This window comes from Lathamus discolor, chromosome 3 (genome assembly GCF_037157495.1).
Source record: "Lathamus discolor isolate bLatDis1 chromosome 3, bLatDis1.hap1, whole genome shotgun sequence".
Lineage (NCBI taxonomy): Eukaryota > Metazoa > Chordata > Aves > Psittaciformes > Psittacidae > Lathamus > Lathamus discolor.
The window spans coordinates 118637564-118659548 of NC_088886.1; the positions used below are offsets into that span (position 1 = coordinate 118637564).

The 21985-nt window shown below is 40.7% G+C and overlaps 1 protein-coding gene across 3 annotated transcripts in view; it reads right to left on the reverse strand.

The window, feature by feature from the left end:
* The window catches only part of MGAT5 (alpha-1,6-mannosylglycoprotein 6-beta-N-acetylglucosaminyltransferase), a 135817-nt gene extending 117872 nt beyond the window's left edge, over nucleotides 1-17945 (reverse strand). The window contains exons 1-2 of one of the 3 annotated variants that reach the window (XM_065671331.1): nucleotides 17774-17945; nucleotides 16776-16901 (exon numbers count right to left, since the gene is read on the reverse strand). The gene's annotated coding sequence lies outside the window, so the exon portion shown is untranslated. Of the gene's footprint in view, nucleotides 1-16775; nucleotides 16902-17180; nucleotides 17501-17773 lie in introns of those variants that run through there. The other 2 variants (XM_065671330.1, XM_065671332.1) reach the window with 2 other exon arrangements.
* Nucleotides 17946-21985: the final 4040 nt, after the last annotated feature.

Below are 21985 nucleotides of genomic sequence, written 5' to 3' on the forward strand. Positions count from 1 at the left end.
ACCAGCAGCCATTTTTGGTAAGAGAAGCCATTGCAGTAGAGTCAAAATAGTGGAGAGTGTGAAGGGGAAATGGTTCTGTGATGTGATAAATGTAAATCATGCAGAACATGTGATTCAGTATGCATGGCTTAAATTTCTGAGTGTGACAGGCGGAGGTCAGGAAGACATGAGCTATTCTGGATCCACCTGTGCCAGACTTCTCCAACCAGAGCTCACTGCCTCCTCACATCTGCCCATGGAATTAATCCGAGTGTTCCATAGACACTTTTCCACCAAAGTTCTGTTGTCCTCTTCTGGTTCAGCATACTGACATCATGACTTATGATGAAGCACTTGATCAAAGGCTCCGCATAAAGCCTGAAAAGATGCTCATTTGATGTGTATTAAGATGGTTACCTGTTTATTTGCCAATATGCAGTTTTCAACATGAACTGAAAAATTTTACTGTCAACTACTATAAAGAATTTAAATACAGGATGAACTAGAAGCTGGCTTAATAGGACTTAGATGCTGAATAAAAGTCAAAGTAAATTATCTCAATCATCCGAAGTTGCAAGCTGGATTTTGGACACAACTCACATTGCTGGCAAACAATTATGCCAATTCCAACAGAGTCAAGAATATGAAAAGAGGAGCTACAGTTTGAACATTATTTACAGCAGTATGTACTTTTTACTCATCATGTGGTTCCCATTATGAATGGGCAAGTAAATATTTCAGTCCTTTCCCCAGTCATCTAAAACACAGTATAAGAAAAGTTTGTGAGATAACTGAGTTTATGTCAACATTTTCAGATGTCTAGAGGACACCTATGTGCACTTCCCCTCGTATCTCAGTTCTAAAGGGCTGCTAAAGAAGCCATTCCCTTCCTACTTAAAATCCCTCTGTAGCTTTTCTCTCTAGGGCCTCCTCCTCCTACAGAAGCATTCAATTGTTCTTCCCTTTCCTCTGATTCTTCTGGCTAGTGCTTCAGAAAAAACCCAAATGAACATCAACCAAAAATCCGTAACTAAGCCACACAGGTCATGGCTCTCAAACTCTACCAAATTTCACCTCCTTCCCTGAAAAGGGTAGTACATTCAAAGAAGAGAAACTTAACTTTCCTGTGTATCATCTGAAACTAGAAAACAAAACAACCACAACTCTCAAGCAGGATCTTAAGCTACTGCTTCCCCATCTCACACACATAATAAAGAATTAAGGCAAAATTTTCCCTAAGTGTGTAGATTAATGCTTACAAAATCTCTTCCATTGTTAACAGTAATTTGTAAACTAAAACCAAAGTGCAGTAAAGAATGAATTTTGAATTACTATATGTTTGCATACACTCGTTATGCATGTCACCATATGTCAGGCAGGATCTCTGAAGGTAAATCTCAAACAAGTGATTACCACTGAAGCAACGTAATGGAGAATAAAGACAAATGATATATTTAGCTTCATCTTTATCCCTAGAGGAAAGTGTTCCTTCTAGTGTGGGAAGGGGAGGAGAGAAAAATCCTTATTTGGTATGTTAAAAACAAAAAGAAAAAAAAATGCCTGGAAACGAAGGCATGTTTTTCCCCAACACTGATGACCCACTTTAAACAGTCTTACATAACTATAAACTAGATTATATTTGCCTTGCCATGGATTTAATCTTATGGGTTTTTTTCAGTTTGAACCATATCAGAGGGTTATTTACCTCAGCTGCCCATCATATTTTTCTGAACTTTCTCACTTGAAGTAATTCTGTCCGTCTTCTCAAACAATCTTAAAACAATTAAAAAAAAAAAAGGGGGTGTGTGGGGGAGACAAATCTGGTGGGGTAAATTAGCACTTGGCTAAACTGTACAAGATTATATGATCTGAAGCTGTGTAGCTATGTAATGCCCGTCACCCTCTAAAATTTTCACCTCTCCCAGAATTCCACCATGCATGCTCTTCAGCATGTTCTCAAGCATGCGTATTGAGCTTTCCTCCCTCCAGTGCTGGAAACACAACTCAGTTCTTACAAAACATGTATAAACTAAAGCAGTGTCATTAAGTAAAATGGTTTTCCAAACCAAGCAGAAGCTGATCTACTTCAGTAAGTATTCTCTAAAAGAGCATAGTTATTAGGCTGTTTCTCTAGTGTTTCAATAATAAAAATGCTTTATAAGCAATACAAATGTAAGCCTATCCTAAACTACAACCAACATCTACAAAAGGACACATCCTACTGCAAACCTCTTTAGCATTCTAAATCCAAATGGTTTCCAGTAACAGAAAGAAAATTCAATAGGCAATATTGTCCATCTCTAGAATGGTCACAGTGAAAAACTGTATTTTCAGCTAACAGAGAAAGTTATGAGACTTTTCAGGTCAAATACAGTGAAGTCTTGCATCAAAAGGAACTTCCATTAGCAGCAAGGCTGACATTCAGTTGCAGTATACTGCACGCTCTAGGTGGATGTTTATGTTTAATCGGATGAAACACTTTGCATCAAAGGTACAAACCCAGTGTCATTATTTCTATCTGCTGATTTTCTTCTGAACCTCCAGGCCAGGTTCAGCATCCATTCTCTGAGCTTGCACCAGGAAGTATCTTCCTAGAACCAAGTTAATGTTAGCAAGGTAAAAGCACAAGAATTGAAATAAAGCCACAACTCTAAGACACAAATAGTCATCTAAAATATGTACCAAAAAAAAGACACTGACTTTAAGATAATCCATTTGAAAATTATTACAACCCAGCAGTTAATGTAAATACACATAAGGCTGCCAAAAAGATCACTTAGAGCTTCGAGCAGAATTTAAATGTTCTTGAAACACTATTGTAATACTAGCAGAAAGAAAAAGAAAGACCACTATACTGATACTACCACAGCTGAATGGATTTCTTTACTGTTTAGTCATAGCTAATGAAGAGAAAAAGACAGTCAATGAGACAGAGGAACAGATTTTCTAATATTATGAAAATATTCATTCCTTTCTACTCGGAGAAGTTTTCTGGCAAACGCATCTTTAAAAGATAAGTCAGTATAAAAAGCCTTTCTCTTTTAAACTCTCTATCACTGGGCTATGTTTATTTATCTTTATAACAGCTAGGATTTGACAGATTACCTGCATATAACTATGTAAGGCATTAACTTAGAACATTTCAACACCCAGAGCAGTCCATTTGCTTTGTAAGCTCTGACAATGAAAATCCAACATCTACCACTGTACCATATTTTAGCCTACTGGCTTACACCTGTGCTCTACTGCAAAAAGTAGATAAATCTGTATGGGAGCCATGTGCATGCAAAGTATAACAGTACCTCTTAATAGAAGTGGGGAGGAGACAAAACCCAACCATAGTCAATCACTCAAGTTCATTAGATCTGGTCTTAAAGAGGAGAACTGTTTATGCTAATAACCTGACAAAAGAAAGAATGTATTTTTTTCAGCAGTTCCCTCTGTATTTCGAGGGATATGACATTTCTGTCTAAAGCTTTGTATCACTCAATAGCTTCCAGGCTTTACTTCAACTTAGGCTGCTGTTTTAATACTGAGAGAAGATGCATCTTACAGTTAGGACCTTACAGTTAGGACTCAACGCATGACTTGAGGTTTAAACCTTAAGACTACTTTGAAAATCACATATATGCTTTTATATTTTCCCACAAGACATCCTTGTCTCTAAATTGGAGAGACATCAATCTGATAGATGGACCACTCAGTGGATAAAGAATTGGCTAGATGGCCGCACGCAAAGAGTTGTGGTCAATGGCTCAATGTCCAGCTGGAGACCAGTAACGAGTGGTGTCCCTCAGGGATCAGTGTTGGGACCGGTCTTGTTCAACATCTTTGTTGGTGACATGGACAGTAGGACTGAGTGCACCCTCAGCAAGTTTGCCGCTGACACCAAGCTGTGCGGTTCGGTTGATAATGCTGGAGGGAAGGAATGCCATCCAGAGGGACCTTGACATGCTTGTGGGGTGGGCTGATGCCAACCTTATGAAGTTTAACCATGCCAAGTGCAAGATCCTCCACCTGGGTTGGAGCAATCCCAGTCATAACTACAGGTTGGGCAGAGAAGAGATTCAGAGCAGCCCTGTGGGGAAGGACTTGGTGGTGTTGGTCAATGAGAAACTGAACATGAGCTGGCTTCAGTGTGCACTCGCAGCCCAGAAAGCCAACCGTATCTTGGGCTGCATCAAAAGGAGCGTGAGCAGCAGGTCGAAGGAGGTGATCCTGCCCCTCTACTCTGCTCTCGTGAGACCTCACCTGGAGTATTGTATGCAGTTCTGGTGTCCTCAACATAAAAAGGACATAGAACTGTTGGCACAAGTCCAGAGGAGGGCCACAAGGATGATCAGGGGACTGGAGCACCTCCCATATGAAGACAGGCTGAGAAAGTTGGGGCTGTTCAGCCTGGAGAAGAGAAGGCTGCGTGGACACCTCATAGCAGCCTTCCCGTATCTGAAGGGGGCCTATAAGGATGCTGGGGAAAGACTCTTCCATTAGGGACTGTAGTGATAGGACAAGCGGTAACGGGGGAAGTTTAGATTGCATACAAGGAGGAATTTCTTTACTGTAAGGGTGGGTTGCCCAAGGAAGTTGGGAATTCTCCATCCCTGGTGGTGTTCAAGGCCAGGTTGGACAGAGCCTCTGGTGATATTGTTCAGCATGAGATGTCCCTGCCCATGGCAGAGGGTTTGGAACTAGATGATCTTAAGGTCCTTTCCAACCCTAACTATTCTATAATTCCATAATACCAGTTTAAATTCAAAATTATTATTGCATACAGTTATTTTGGCATTTGAGTGACTTTCATAATATTTTTTCAAACCTGAGAAAATACCTGATCCTCAAGACAGTTGAGCAACTAAGTTGCTTTTTATAAAGGTAAGGTTTCATTTAATTTCTAACCTCCCTCCCATTAACTGCATTGCTCTGGTTCTTCATACTCAAGTCTGCTTTACCTTGAAGAAAGCATTACCTGACCAGTTAATTTAATGACTCCTTAAGAACTTCACCACCACTACCACCAGATCTTCTTTCACCTATCATTCTGTGCGATTCTTTAGAATTGGAAGGATTTCTCTTTAACGTACTTAAAAAAAAAAAAAAAAAACCCAAAACAAAACAAACAAACAAAACCCCAAACAAAAACAAATCAATAAAGCCAACTACTGCTTCATGACTGTAAGGATCTAGGTTCTATGACATTCACAGTTTCATGTTAGACACTTAAAATCGGTATACAATGAAAATTCAAAGAGGGGCTCAAAAAAGTCAGCTCACAGAAGCAGCAGCTTAATTACGAAAAGACAATAGCTAGCATGGATTTACCAGAAATTTCAGAAGATAGTACTTAAAAAGTTGGCTAAATTCAGATTTATTTGATGCCCTGGTCTGCTCAGCTTTCCTGCATTCTAACAGACCACTGAGCAATTTAAAGTAGCAAACTTACATATTCTCCATAATATTTTCATTTGTTCATCCTGACTGGCTTTTTTTTTTTTTTTTTTTTTTTTGGGGGGGGGGTATAATGACAGCTTTTGGAGAGATTCCTATACAAAAATTGAGAATAACCAAGCCATATCTGCTACTGCAATAACATACTGAATATATTAGCAAAAATATGGAAGTCAATTCTGATGCAAATAACCTCCAGGGGAAAAAAATCTGCAGTTCCAGACAAACTACAGAACACTCAGCAATTACTCACCTCTTCAACATACTACTTTCATTTTCTGTAGATTCAAAGCTTTGGCAACATGGGCAAAGAGTCAGACCTTCAGTAAGAATGGCCTCAATCATAACAGTTGTTTGAGATCAGTTGAAAAAGCCATATAAAAGACGAAAAGAAGGATCTGTGTGAAAGAGTTACTGATGTGAAACAGAAAGATGCAAGATTAACTGAAGGCATGCAGTCTTTGCCTGAAATCATCTGTTTTGATAATTAGATGGTAAGCAATCCAAGAGTAAGGTTCTAGTTCATCTTGAGTCTATCACTAGCCGATTACAACAAAGACTTAGCATAACTGCACATATGCCATTAAGAAGCTTCATCAACTTCATCTTAATTGTACAGAAAAATCCATCCAGGTTTTCTGGGCGGGGCAGGATGAGGCGTTCTGGTTTAGTCGAGTTCTAGAAGTCAATGAGTTCTGTAAATAAAGATATTTCCTGAATTATTTAATACAGAAACAGGTTACATAAACATGAGAAAACTTCAGAAAGTACACTTTCAGAGATGGGAAAGAATGTATGAGGTAAAGTTTAAGTGTAACGTGTGTGAAAAAATTTCAAGCCATATGGTGAAATCTCATAACTGAAGACGAGATGTTTGGAGGAAAAAAGGCAGAAGCCATTCAGAAGACTGGATTAAAAAGGAGATTTTGCTTTTTTCCAAGCACAGCAGAGAACAGCCAGAACACTTCCCACAAATAACTGAAATTCAGCTTGACCAACCAAAAAAAAAAAAAAAAAATTGCCTAAAATAAGCCTACTTAGAATTGAGACATAGCTGAATTTTAATACATCTGCTGAATAAGATATTATATTCACTGAAATCTGCAGTCTAGTGGAATGCTGTTTCCAGTGCTGAGCAGAACAGAAAATGCATACGCTGCCTGCATAGCTCCTGAAGGCCAAATGAAAAGAGAGCACAACATGATTAGTCCTTCAGTCTTTTAGGATGTGGAACCGCAGACGCAGTGGTAATAGAAATAATTAAGTAGCTGCAACAAAGAAAACATGCTTCAGATTACACAGAATAGGGAAGGAAGGAGACAGGCACAAGCCAAGACAGAAAGAAAAGTATGACCAAGCCCCTGAAACCTGTGACACAGTATTCTCGAGAATTTTTAACACTTTTCTCTCTCTCTTTTTTTTTTTCTTTTTATATATACATTTTTTAATCAGTTTTACAACTCAAACACTGGTTTACTTTATGTGATATCACAAATAATTTTTATATAGAAATAAAGACCTTAACACTAATGAAATGGACAACAGTCAGCAGTGCACTTGGCACACAAGCCAAGAGACGACAAATAGCAAAAAAAAAAAAAAAAAAAATTTGACAGATTTCTTCCTCCATTTGTCAAACACAAGGATGACAGAGCTGGTCAGTACAAAATATGCAACAAGAATGTTTTAATCCTGCATTTCTGTGGCCTGAACAAATATTTTTATCCTGAGCAATAGGCTTGATGCCCATAGTACAGAGGTGGACATATTGAGCACTGTAAGGTTCCTAGAGCAATTTCTGCCGAACTACAATGCTGCAACAGCAACCTTTTTAATGGACCGTCAAATTTTAGTTATTTAAAGAATAAGTGGCTGACATATTCAAAAATACTCTGTAGCTTGTGAAAGGGCAAGAATAAACCTTAATCAAAAAACTCTTCATAATACAAAGGAAAAAATCGATAGTGTGAATTCAGAGTTGTAGATCAGAAAATCATACAGTGAGAAAGACATTTTCCCCCCAACTTGGATAAACAAACAAAATTATATATTGATAGTACTTACATAGAGTCTTTCAGGAAACAAACAGAACCAAACTTTAATTTGCTAGATAAAAGTGGGGCCATTTGGCCTACTGGATAGAGTATTAGAGTATTAACCCTCTGTTAACCTAACATTTTAAGAAGTAATAAGAACACAATCTTCTAGATTAGGCTGATGTTCAAACACCCAAGCCAGTACTGTCACTGAAAGCAGCATCTTTATCCCTCTCCAACCTCCCTGTCCAGCCTATACGGATAAAAGTTGAAGACGTGTAGGGAGCGTTGTCATGCTGAAACATGAACAGCCAAATGCCATAAAGCCATTTACAGCCACAGCACTACCAGAAAGCCAACCATATCCTGGGCTGCATCAAAAGGAGTGTGACCAGCAGGTCGAAGGAGGTGATCCTGCCCCTCTACTCTGCTCTCGTGAGACCTCACCTGGAGTATTGTGTGCAGTTCTGGTGTCCTCAACATGAAAACGACATGGAACTGTTGGCACAAGTCCAGAGGAGGGCTACAAGGATGATCAGGGGACTGGAGCACCTCCCATATGAAGACAGGCTGAGAAAGTTGGGGCTGTTCAGCCTGGAGAAGAGAAGGCTGCGTGGACACCTCATAGAAGCCTTCCCGTATCTGAAGGGAGCCTATAACGATGCTGGGGAAGGACTCTTCCATTAGGGACTGCAGTGACAGGACAAGGGGTAATGGATTAAAATTCAAACAGGGGAAGTTTAGATTGGATATAAGGAAGAAGTTTTTTACTGTATGGATGGTGAGGCACTGGAATGGGTTGCCCAAGGAAGTTGTGAATGCTTCATCCCTGGCAGTGTTCAAGGTTGGACAGAGCCTCTGGTGATATTGTTCACAGCATGAGATGTCCCTGCCCATGGCAGGGGTGTTGGAACTAGATGATCTTAAGTTCCTTTCCAACCCTATCTACTCTTATGATTCTACGACAAATTACAAAACCATGTTAGAAGACCACTTAAGTATGCAGAGTATTCTGAACACCATATCCTGAAGTACCAGATTATCAGTTGAGCAACAGAATTCAAGATTGCTATACCCAATGGGAACAACACTCAAGGGTACAGAACAAGACATGAGGCAAAAACAACAGTCAAAATAGAGATCAAGGCAATTCAAACAGAACAGTACTACAGGTAGATGGGGGAAAAAAAATAAAATCAATTGTTCAAGTACATGGGATGTAGAAAACTTGTGCTTCCAATGCAGGGAAAAAAGCCCCTGTTAATTTACTTTTTTTTAACCCCAAATAATGAGAAGTTGGATTCTTCAGATCTCCATCTAACCCCTCCTTTTTAGGTCTAACAAATGCAAAAATTTATGTAAAACAGTTTTCTCCGTGTACTTAAAATATAATACTATTTACCAAGTACAGCTTTATTAAAAGAATAATTTATTTTTTTTTTAAACTCACTGTTTTCTTTGCTCTAGATGTGGCCACATGCATACCAGTATCCCTGTATGTAAGAAACTGTTCTTAAACATGTTTTAAGTAGGTTAATCAATACTGATATTCTGTAACATTAGTGCACAAGCTACACAACTGATAGCTACAGAAACTACACCAGGAAATGAATCAAGGTGCAAGGACTTTATTAGAAGCTGAACAGAAGTTAAACCTGTTAGAAGCTTTTGCTCTGTATCAACCAGTACAGCTCTCAAAGGAAAGTTTAAGTGCACACTTGGGCTTCATTGGACTAGTTTCAATATGCAGAGCCAGAGACTTGAATAGCATCAAACTAAAAACAGCTTAAGTAAACTACAATATACGTTTTACACCAGTACAGAGCTTTACCCACTGCAGTTAAACTCTCATTACATCATGACAACAATCCACTCCTTTCAGTACAGACCTCTGGCACACTGAATCGCTGCTGGTAACATATCAACAGCATTGTGACCACTGCTCACACCCTGGACATTCAGCAGCCAGCATGAATCAGCTACTGAACTGAAATTCCAAACTTCCAGTGGGCAAGAACAGTTTTCATAGAACTTCCTCTCAGCTGCTAGTAAGCAGCAATTTGCAATAGACTCCGGCAAAGAGGCCAAATCCTTAATCATCTTCCAGCCTGAATTTTTTCCTTGCTCAAAATATTCTTTAATTTACCTTGGTGAAAATTCTGGTAACACAGGTTAGCTGAAAGTTACTGTAGCCTTTTCTTCAAAGGAATCATGTGTAGTCCTATAAGGTTATCAGTCCAAAACCAAAGGAGGATAGAGACATCACAGAGATTGACAACTGGGGCCATAAAGTGAAATTGATAAGCTTCCCCAGAAGCCTCAAACCACTGAGATCCAGATTCAGACATATGTGAAATTGCTTTGTCAAATCGCCTTGCCAAACACTCTTGCAACTCAGTTTCATTTCTCACATCATTAAAAAAGTCACAAGTTTTGATTTTAGTGACTATCCAATTTCTTGAACTTGACTGCCAAGCTACTGAAAAAATCTGTATTTCAACAAGATCTACAGATTATTATCTTATCTATAATGAGTATAGTTTATATTTCTCTTTCAAGAGAAGATATGAAATCAAAACAAAGAAAAATGCTGTTTTCTAGAACTGATTTATAGCTCAACTGGTATCTAAGAAAATATCTATTAGGAGTAGCAATCTACTATTTCATATTAAGATATAGCCATAGTCATTAACTTGACTACAGGCTCTTAAAATCAGACTAAATATTCGGAACTGGTTGACATTATCAATAGTAAAATAGCTGTTAGCTTGAGTAGAAAAACCACTGGAAGCGTTTGCAACATTCTCATCCTGCATGTTTTTTTCCAATCTAGTAAAAGAAAAGTAGCTGCATAACATGAAAGGATGTTAAGCGTAAACAGAATGATACTGCATTTCACCATGTTCTTGGAGGATCAATAGTACTGACTGAGAAACTGCATTTCATGGAGAGAAATACAGGGAAGAAAACTGTTCAATTTTACAAGAACTTACAAAAACAAATCAATGTGCTAAGGAACTGATTGTAATAATATAGCTTTAATAATCTGGTTACATATCCTGTGCAACCTAGGTTGAAGTCTGAGTGGTAAAGATGGAGAAATATCTGTGTCTTTTCTCTCCCGCCCCAGTGTTCCACATCCCTTTCCTGTTCTGTCAAATCAGGAAACACAAGTACTGAGTTCACTGACAAAATCCTTCTGAAATACAGGAGTGACAATTCTTAAATATAAGGAGAAAGAAAACCATTAGATATTCTAATTTGAATACATGTCTATTTAAATTTGAAGCTCGATTTCTAAATGTAGTTTGACTTCCAGTCAAACAGTTTGAGTTCTTCAAAAGCCTCTCTCAAACAATTCATTTTGTTCAGGCTTCCGATTTTTTTTCAGATTTTTTCCTGATCTCTCTGGAATCTTCATGATCTCTGCAATAGAGGTATGTATTTTAACATTTCCTACCTTAAATTCTATCAACACACTCCTCCTCACTGCTTGCAAGTATGCCTGTAAGATCTCCACAACCTGAGCATCAAATTGGTGCCTGAAACTGCTTTCCTGCTTGTGTTTTTAAGTATCTTATCACTACCCAAGAAATAGCCATTCATTTTGCAGTCTCTCATCCTGCCCAAATAGTCTCTGAATCCACCATATACAATCTATTAGTACATACAGAGAACAACATGGGCAAGCTTCTTCACAGCAGGTGTTTGCCAAACAGGTGTGAAAGCTTCCATGATAAGAATATTTCAGGTTTTTCCTAGACATGAAATACATCTGTCTGCTTAGTTTCTCTTCTTTTCAGTGTGAAAGCTCCTTTGCCAGGTGGCTCAGACTCTCCAGGTAAACAAAGACAGAGAGCAAGGTAATATTCCATACTCCCTTCAGAAAAAGGGAGCCCATTTTAATGTACAATTTATACCATAAGCAAAACAGAAAGAAAATTCATCCTGAGAATCTGAAGGTGATGGTGATCTGCTTGCCACTGTTTGCTGAATGCTTCTACACAGATCCTATGTTTTCTGTATTTATCACTATTTTAATTATTAAAACCAGCGAGCTTTAATTACATCCAGAGAGAAATGGGCAATTCAAGCCAACATCGGAAAGGCAAACTATTTCACGGTTCATGTTACTTGGAGTAGTATTTTAGAGGCATTAGTACTGGAAGCATTTTTTGTAGGCAGAAATAGCCTTCACACTACAGTGCACTGAAACAGTGCAGGACCTTCATTCTACAGTTAGGTCATGCAACCAGTTTAATTCAGCATTCAAAACAATCATGCTACAATGTCTTGGTATAGAATGGGTAAACAATGTCAAACCTGGATTACTACCATGTTAGAAACATTCCTCACACTCATTCTAGGTTTTAAGGGGCTTCGGGGTTTTTTTGCTGTTGGGGTTTGGGTTGGGGTTTTTGTTTTGGGTTTTTTTTTTTTTTTTTTTTTTTTTGAAAATCAAGCTTTTCAGAAAAAGTACTGATTTCTGACACAGAGGTCTAACAGTACAGCATGAAACTTTCTCAACAGCAACTTAAAGCTAGTGTTTTCACTGTTCTTAATCTACAAAATTATAAACTAAATTGCTGCACAAACTGTACTTGAACAGGACCTATCAAGAAAGTCACAGCGAAGTTACTCAAAAGCTTGTTAGGAGGTAGATGATTTGTTCAAAGATTTTTGCCATGAATACCATACCAGTGTTAAAATTCACTGTTTATTTTTCTTAACTCATTATCCTATGTACCTAGGTTTTATGTGACTAATGAAACATTTCAGATAGACCATCTTCAAACAAAACACATTTTACACCTCCTTGTACAAAAAAAAAAAAAAAAGAAAAAAAGAAAAAAGAAAAAAAAAAAGAAAAGTCATAATAGCAGAGAAAGTTTAGTTACATGGGTCCTTAATATTTGAAATTATCTTCCAGGTATATCACATGCATGCTATGGTGATGCTCTGCAGAGCTCAAGGGAAACTTCCAAAAATTGCATTTACACAGTAAATTGAACAGTATTAGTTCTCTGCAGAAAAGAAACAAACACAGATAGAGCACAAGGGAGGGGACCAAAAGAAGAATAAAAGAGGAGAGGGATATGACACAGCATTTTAAATCCAAGAGAACTACTGTCTCAGCGAATATATGAAGATACCTTTGTATTAACAATGACCTTCTGTAAGAATGCATTAATCCACTTTAGTCACACATATTGCAGACAAGAAGACAATCACATAATGTGGGAAAGTACAAAGGTTCAGTATCTTGAGATGCCACATATCCGAAAAACATCAAGATCCTAAAATATAACTTTAGTGAAGAACAGTAATTCACTGCAGCTTATACCTTTTATGACAACTTCAGATCATAGAATCATTTATGTTGAAAAAGACCTTTAAGATCTTTGATTCTTCCAAATACCTCCAGGGATGGTGACTCCACCACTTCCCTGGGCAACCTGTTCCAGTGCTCAACAACCCTTTTGGGGAAGAAATTTTTCCTAAGATGTAATCTATTACTTGACTAGTAGCTATCTCAAAATGCTTTGCCAGGACCTCAATACAGGTTATATAAAATGCTGTACCAGTCATGTATACTCACTGTTTCCTAGGGAAGGAAGGAACACAACCTTAACATGCAATGGAAAGGAAACAGCAATAAACTTCACTACCTAACTCTTAACAAAAGTGAAGAAAAGGTTTTAGTTACAAAACTATTCTAGGAAAATGTAACCAGAAGTAATACACAAACTACATGACCCAGTAGCAACAGACCCTAAAAGTAAAATCATGTTATGCCTGCTACTTGTAACTGACAAATACCCTTAAATCCTTTTGTCTAGAGGACAACAAGGTCAAAAGAGGTGGTTGATAGCTTTCAAAGGTTACAGGCTTTTATCAGGATATAAAAAATCAGTAAGACAAACACCAGTACATTAGACTAATAATCAAGGTTAAATAGTTTGAAATGCCTGTGGGATGTATGAAGAAATATAGTTAGCTAACAGGAATAAGAAGACCTTCTGAGACTCAAAGGGCCAGGATCTCAGGATTCTTAACTCTTACAAACCATAAATAATAAATCAAATGAACCACAGCACTGACTTAAGCTCTCCTCATGAAAAGGACTTTGTTGCTTATAGCACTCTAAGAGGGAATCCCTGTACCCCAAACTAATTTTCTCCTCTCTGTTCTTCCACTGCAATGCTTCCCTTCTACACAAGCTGCCACAGCCATACAAAAATGTCATTAATTTTAACAGAAGTTCCTCAAAGGAGCTACGCCCTGGCCTGAGTGCATGCATAGACCTTGGGCTTGCAGGATTCACCTGATTAAAGCAGACAAGAATTTTCCTTGTTGGACAGCATGAACAAAAGCCCACAAATTCATCTCTAGATAGATGAACTATTCCAGCTTGAACAGAAGAATAAGCCCATTCTCCTCAATAAAAGCTAGCACTGTCACAAAAACCTGCTGCCTCACCTCTGGGAAGCTGTTGTCAGCACTTCTGTTACCAATTCTCTACCACTGAGATGGCTCCTCCTCAAATAGCACCCAATTAAATAGAACCTATGTCAAAATCCAAAACCCTTTAACGAACTAATGTAAATTTGTATAAAACTCTAGTTACCTCCTCTTTGTAGCCATGAGTTATTGACTCACATAAACAAGAAGTATTGATAGAAGATGAGTCAGAAGTTTTGGAAATTAAACCACTATCAAAACATAATCTGAAAGAGACTTATTCCTCACAGAATTTACACTTCACTGCATTACAGGTCTGGGCTTTTCAAGAAATTAAAGTGAAACAGATAATTAAGCCTTTACAATTTCTATAATGTTTGCCAGCAACAGCAGGCTAAAGGGGAAAACAAGAGGGTTTGACACAGAGACAAATATAAAAATTCCACTTTTTATTCTCAAGTATGGAAGACAAAAGGGGTTTTAGGGTTATTTTAGTTTTTTTTGTTGTTGTTGTTTAAGTTCATGCGCATATGTGGTATATGAACCACAGAGATGCATAAATACTATCTCAGCAAAAGTAAAGTGGAATAAAGGACAACCTTATTCTAGTCCAATCAGCTAAGAATTTTTTAAACTGAAGATGCAGTAATAGCTAAACTGCCTGATTCCTCAAAGAGTTTCCACTCATCAGATTCACAGCTGATTAGCTCTGTGCAGCACGTTCATTTCCTTCAGCAGATGCTTCCGATGTTCATTACCAAGAGTTGCTGCTGGAGTAGTGCGCTGGTTCCAAACCAGGCTAAGCAAAAGAGTTTTGCAGACACTTTGGGAATAATGTGATATAAATGAAAACACTATCAGAACCTAGCTTTTCTGACATTTACCATATTGTATTTCTTTCCACCATCTATTTAAGAGACTAAACATACACGGAGTCAGACAATATGGTGGCAAATATTTGCCACCAAGTCCCCCTTATCACTTATCAATAAAACTGAACTAATTCTCCCATTCTCTGATTTTCATTCTTCTCTGAATCTCAGTCTGCTCAAAACATGAACATTGCATTCAAATAAACCTTCAAAACACCTACCACATAACTAATAATCAAGTTACAATATCAGTGAAGGGCTGTGAATGCCAAACGTTCTTGAATTTCTATTAAAATTTTAGAGCCAAGTTAAGGAAGAAAGCTGCATACTAAGCTATTTCATTAAACAGAAGCAAAAGCACAGTGAACTTGTTAGATAACAGTGGCATACAATGCCAAAACCACTGTGATCAAAACTGAAGAAAAAAAAATAAATAAAACTTGAAGGGAAATGAGTAGTGTTAGTAAAATCCTACATATTATCTCAAGCATAGAAGTTAATGGCATAAAGTTGGTTGGGTTTTTTAAGCAAGGGAGAAGAAAGGAATCTAGTTGGAAAGAGATGACTTCAAATTGGAGAGCAACTGTCTTTATTCATTTTAGGAATTCAGAATACTTCATTATTTTACCAGATTCTACTTCATGAAACAGATTAAAGGATTTTAGATGCTTTGCACCCAGTGCTGCTGGCTGCTTAGGCAGTTTAGTTTTGGGAGCTTAAAGAACCTGATCTTCTTATATTCAGTCACTTTGCCTTTTAGCGTCTTTTCAGTCCAGGCTGTATAAGCTGCCTTCTTCCTGGACAGCAAGATAAATTTGTCACCCAGAAAAGAGGAAGCATGTGTTCTTATTTAATCCTTATACAGCTTGTACAAAATAAATCCGTATTCTACATAAGAGCAACAGAAAAAAGCCTGTGCACATTGAATTATGAGAAACAGACATTCATTTTGCCAAAATACTGCTCCATGAGCCAATTTAGGAGTAAACTGTTCCCTACATCATCTTACAGAGGTAAAGAGCTGAAAGCAGTGATGAAAGTCACCTTATACGTAAGAAAACCACCAGGAAAGAAAAAAAAAGAAAAAGAAAAAAAAAAAGAAAGAAAAGAAAAAGTGAGGGGGTTTTCTTCCTACTATTAGGCTTGGTACAGCCACCAATAATTATGTCAACTGTGGGTGTTGCAGTAAACAGAATTTCTCATGAAGAACAGTCAAGTCATTACACAGAAATGAGGAAAAATGTAAATCACCCATTCAGCCTAAATTGGACTCAGTGTCCCTAGGCAAAATGGTTTCAATAATAAATAACAAGAACTAACTGGTTCCCCCTTTTCTGAAAGTTTTTCAGTCTTTTATGAAACAGCAAAAGTATTTTCAAAGAACTGGGATCACCTTGTTGATTTGGCAGTAAAGATATATATAACCCTATCCTGCAAACAACTCTGAATTCTGTCCTCCTGAGGACAAAGATTAACAGATACAGTACCAGACACTCCCACCTCCCTACTTGCATTTTCTACGCAAAGGCTGTTAGCTGAGATAAAGCACTTGCTCTGCACTAAATCAAAAATTCATTCCTGTATTTAGGATTATGAGTCATGCTGTTGAAAAACCTATCATACTATTTCATGGGGGCAAGGTGACAAAGATTTTTTTTTAGACAAATATACTAGAACAACATGAATCTCAAGAGTGTGCCTTCATTTAAAGAATATTCTATTATTGCTGTAGTTATCAAGAGACACTGATGTATCAAGACCTAATATAACAATTAAGAATTAATTATCTCAGGTTTACCGACCACAATAGCAGAAAGAAAAATATGCACTCAAAAGATGAGATTGGTATTATACTGGATCTGGAAAAAGATGGAACCTACACTCCCTATGTTAACAATAATGAAAACCTCCACCTAGATTCAGTCTCCCAAAACTGAGTGACATTTATTTTCTTCCTAGATATATTTAAAAGTAAGTTTACCTTAAATAGTTGCTAAAACTCGAGGGAGACAATGAAACAGGTCCCCAAAATTCCTCTTTAATGTAGGTCCACACACCTATGCAATTACATCAGATCAGTCACTGCTCTTCACAGAACGATAAATCCCTACGATAAACCACAAGATGATGTTGATATGCAAGAAATACTGACCCTGACAAATGAAGATCATTGTTTTTTCCAATCTAAAGCTCAACACACCTTTGGCAAAAAGAAAGTAGCAGACATGGCAGACCAAAGCACAACTGACACAGAGATGCCAGTTTTCAGGAACCTTTTTATGATTCACTTCCTAGACGCTTACAAAGTCTGAAGAGGAAACAAAACCAGCATCGGGTAGAACCGAAAGCTTGCAAATCGTATTGTAAGGGGAAGATCTCAACATACTTTCGCTGGAGATTCATCCTCCATCCACGGCAGCGCTTGCCACCCGCGCTTCCTTCAGAGGCTCGCCCGCCCTCTCAAGCTGCGGGCGGCCACCGCCGGGCTCCCGGGGCCGCGCCCCCTCCGCAGACGCCTCCCGGGCCCCTGCTCCCTTCGGGGGGCAGCCGCCCGCGGAGTCGCTCCCCACCATGCCGGGCGCGGAAGGTCGTTACGCAAGGTGACGGGGGCGGCCGGGCCGCGGCAAGCACGGGCCCGGCCGCACCGAAGCGGCTGCCTCGGCGACCCCCTTTCTGCCTCCCTCCCGTTCCGCACCCGCGCCCACAGCCGGCCCCGCCTCGCAGCTCCCCGCGGCGCCCGGGCAGGCGACTCCCCTGCTCCGGGCAGGTCCCCAGAGACAGCGGTGTGGCCGGGCGACGAGGGGCGACCCCCGCCTCACACAGATGCGGCAGACGCGACATGGGGCTCAGGAGACCGCTCTCCCTCACGGCCTGCGGAGCCGCAGCGGCCTGAGGGAGGGCAGCGGCATCTGCGACTCCCCACGGCTGGGCTGGGCACGGCACCGGTCCCCCACCACTCACAACCCCGCTCTGCCTCACCTTCTCCGGCGCCGCCCGTGCGCAGCACCCCGCGCCGGGAGAAGCGCACCGCCCATGGTCCTCGGCGGAGGCCGGCGCGGGCCGAGGGGCGGCCGCCGCGCCCGCTGTGGGGGCCGGGCCACCTGGAGGCGGGCGGGAGCAAGGGAGCGTCTTCAAACTGCCAGCCGCGAGCAGGGCCGCAGCACGGCGCAGCAGCACCCGCCCGGGCGCGGGCGGCGGCGGCTGGCAGCGGCGCGGAACGGGGAGCACGCGCGAGCAGCCAGCCCCGCCGGCCGCGCGGCCGGAAGCGCCGGTCACAGGTCGCGCGGAGCGAGGGAGCGTGTGCAAAGTGCCTGCCTAGCGTCCGAACGGGCGCGCGGGGCGGGGGGGGGCGGTGGCGGCGGCTCCCGCCGCCGTGGGTGTGAAGAGAATGCGGCCGCAAGCGGGCATGAGCGCAGGCGCTCATGCGCAGCCGCTGCGCGCTGTGGTAAGTGTGCGGAGCGAGCCGCTCAGGGCGCGCCTGGGGGCGATGTCTCGGCTTTCCTCAGCCACGGCCTCGCTCTCCAGCGAGCGAGACATTTTCCTCTTACGCTGGCCGGTGTCCGGTGAAGGGCCGGTGTTCCATCGGAGCGGTGGGCCCTGCTCAGGCCTTAAGGAGCTCGCTGAGGAGCGGCCGGGGAAGCCGGCGCTGCCGCCTCACGGTGCTGAGGGGCTTGTCAGGCAGAGACCAGGGAAGCAGAGCTAGATAGGTATGGCTTGAAGAGCGCTGGCCGACCTGAAGCAGGTTCCTGAGAGCTCTCTTCTGCCTTCCCCGGGCTTGCCCAGAGCCTCGACATTGCACAAGGCTAGGCGCGGAGCTTGTCTTTGGTAGCAGTTGTGGTTTTGGCTGCCCCGGGTGGACGCATTACATCAGCTAACATTTTCCTGAGTGTTAAAAGACAGGTATTTGTGCCGGGAGTTGTTGGGTGTTCATCTACTTCTTAGGTTGTCTCTAAAACAGACTCTATAAGCTACTAGAGCTTCAGTGTTTTGGAGCCATTAGAGCAGAGGAAGATAATATAGTTTTGTAACGTGATGACTGTATTTTTATAGTGGCGAGACAGTCTCTATTTAGCACAGCTTCTGGAGAATAGTGTTTTCCCAAGCCTGCGTACACAGATATGGAGGATGCTAATAGGAGATGGGTGACATCTGGTGGCCAATCCTATTCTGATGTTGATAGAGGCTTTTTTTGTCAAGAGTAGATCAAGATCAGAGTAAGAAAATAGGTTTCTGGTTACCTCTGCGACCAAATATAGGCTAAAGGAAGAACAGGTATAGCTTGTAATAAGCTGCAGGGCTCAGATCAATATCTGTTACAGTAGTTTTCACACACCATAAATCACTAGGAAGTGGTTACACAAAAACTCCGACCCAAAATAATGGATATAGTTTTGGCCACTATTCTCAAAAATATCTGCTAGTGTTCAGTGCTATTCATTTTGGATATCTCCAGACAGGTCAGAAAATGGTGATGGACACAATGCGTGCTGAAGGACGCTTGTACCCACAAGCATCTGCAGTAGTGCTGTGTAACTTAGAGTTTCACTTTTTACCCAGCACTGTGCTGTGTTTCCAGTTTGAAATGTTCACTGGCATTTAGTGAGAGGTTGGGGATTTGAAAATTTTACAAGGCACCGGAGGATCAAAGACCTGACATCTTTCTGTGTAAGATGGGTAACGGTTAAAAGTTCTAATATGATTTTTGGAACAGGCCATTGTCACAGAAAGGAAGGAGGTGAAGTAACAGTATCTACAGCACTTTCATCCCTTTCAATTTATTATAGTTTTAATTTAGGAAGCTGACATGCAAGAGCTGACCTAACATTGCAGTCACTTTTGAGTTTGATGTGTTCTGTTGTAGAAATTCTATATATCAGAAAACAACAACAGGGGTCTCCTAGCAAAGCTCTTACTTCAGGGGGCAGTAGACCTTATTAGCTAACGGTTTTCAAGCTGAACCATAGCAACTAGATTCTTCATTCAGGAAGTTACGCTACATGTTTTACAGTATGTATATCTGACATAGCTAAAGGAGAAAAGATGAGATGAGCAAACTGTGCATTAAGGAAGCAAGAGCTGCATAGTAGAGTGGGCTCCTTAAGGAAGGGTTGGGTTCTTGGAGTATAAGGAGCAAGAGACTGAAAGAAGGGAGAACATAAACCCTTGCAGCATGAAAGTATTAGAATCTGAGAGCAACCTGGCACTTACAGGTTGATTCCTCGTTTGAGTGTATAACAAGTAGGCCACCAGTTAATCAGATTTAGTTATGTCAGGCCTGTCTGACATTCAGCGTGAAGCTCACAGTTATAGCTTTACCTGTCTGTTTACTCATTCTGTGCTATGGGAAGAGATAGTGGGTGAAGGCCCAGGTGAGGCTGATTAGGACTAATGGTCCTGTTAATGCAATCAGGGTCCTGATGCTGGCATCTTATCTTGCCTGTTTGCATCCCAGAGCCCCAGGTTCTCTCCAGCTCTAGGACTCTGCGTACTGATCACCCTCAGGTACAGGGAGGAATGGCTGCAATTTAGCACTTTGTGTGTTTCCTGAGTGTCACCACATGTGTAGCCACGCTACATACGCATGTGAGGCAACATTCAACAGTTGTAGGTCTGTTGGATGTGTGAAAATACCTAAACCTTGTATAAGACTGTCCTGGATTCAGCAGTAGCAGTTGTTTTTCTCCTTAGTAGCTGGTGCAGTGCTGTGTTTTTGACTTTCAGCCTGGGAACAACGCTGATAACACCGATGTTTTTAGTTGCTGGTCAGAATGTTTCCTCTGACCAAGGACTTTCTGAGTCTCATGCTCTCCCAGGGAGGAGGGGAAGCCGGGGGAGGAAGCAGAGACAGGACACCTGACCCAAACTAGCCAAAGGGGTATTCCATATCACAGTATGTCGTGCCCACTATATAAATTGGGGGCAGTTACCCGGAAGTGCTAGATCGCTGCTTGGGTCGGGCTGGGTATCGGTCAGCAGATGGTGAACGGTTGTATGCTCTCCCTTTGTTATTTCCCTTATCATTATTATTATTTGTGGTAGCAGTAGTGGTTTGTGTTATACCTTAGTTACTGGGCTGTTCTTATCTCAACCTGTGAGAGTTACATTCTTTCGATTCTCCTTCCCATCCCCCCAGGAGCAGGGGAAGGAAGCGGGGGGTGGGGCAGGAAGTGAGCGAATGGCTACCTGGTTTTTCTGAATTACTGACTGGACTTTAACCATGACAAAGGCTAAGACTGAGGATCTTGGCTATACTTGTGGTTAATGGAAAATTTACTAACCGATTGGGTAGCAAAAGCTCCCATGTGTGATTGTGTGCCAGTCACAGCTTCAGATTAGTAGATAACTCAGCTAGGCTGGGTTAAGAAGTCTCATCTATAGTAACTTGTGCTTGCTTACTGTAAATTCAACATAAAAGGGCAGAAATAATCCTTAAAAGACACTGAATACAGTGTTTATGTTGCGAGACCAATTCTTTTGTGCTTCTTTGTACTGAGTTTTGGAGAATTCTGATTATGGACCAGCAGTGAACGGTCACCTAAAATGTAAGTGCGCAGAAGTCACCAATACTAACTTCAGAAGTGCTTAATGTCACTACTTTAAACGTACTTGTTGAACTTTCCATCTCTGTTCGAAGAATAAACTATTGTAGCATGGAGAAATGTGCTTAAAGCATAGAAGAATTTGGTGATAATTAACAGACAATACCTACATAAACCCTATGTGTAAGCTATATTCCCCTTTGACTTGTAATACTGTCTAGCAATTACAGCACACTTATAAAATCGCAAAATCTGTTTTCTATGAAATATATATTATTAGAGAATATAGGTATAGCAAATTATTTTAATATAGAAATATCTTTCTTCTGCACTTTATCCTGCATTTCTGCCTTTGTTCCAATTGGTAGCACCCTCTTGTCTCTTGTTAGATAGACATAGATAGATAGATTCTTGTCTCATGATAGATAGACATAGTAATACATTGAATTATACTTCTTGGATCACCACAGCAGTAAAGCACTTGAGGTAGGAACTAGAGGTCATCTGCATTATAACCTGCATCTCCTTCAAAGCCATATTGTTTGGTCTCTGGAAGATCTCCATCTCTCTGTGCAGGGTTTTTACCTTCTTTTATAAATGCCCTGGATTAAAGTGCTGTAGAAGCTGTTATTTCACCTCCTTCCTTTCTCTG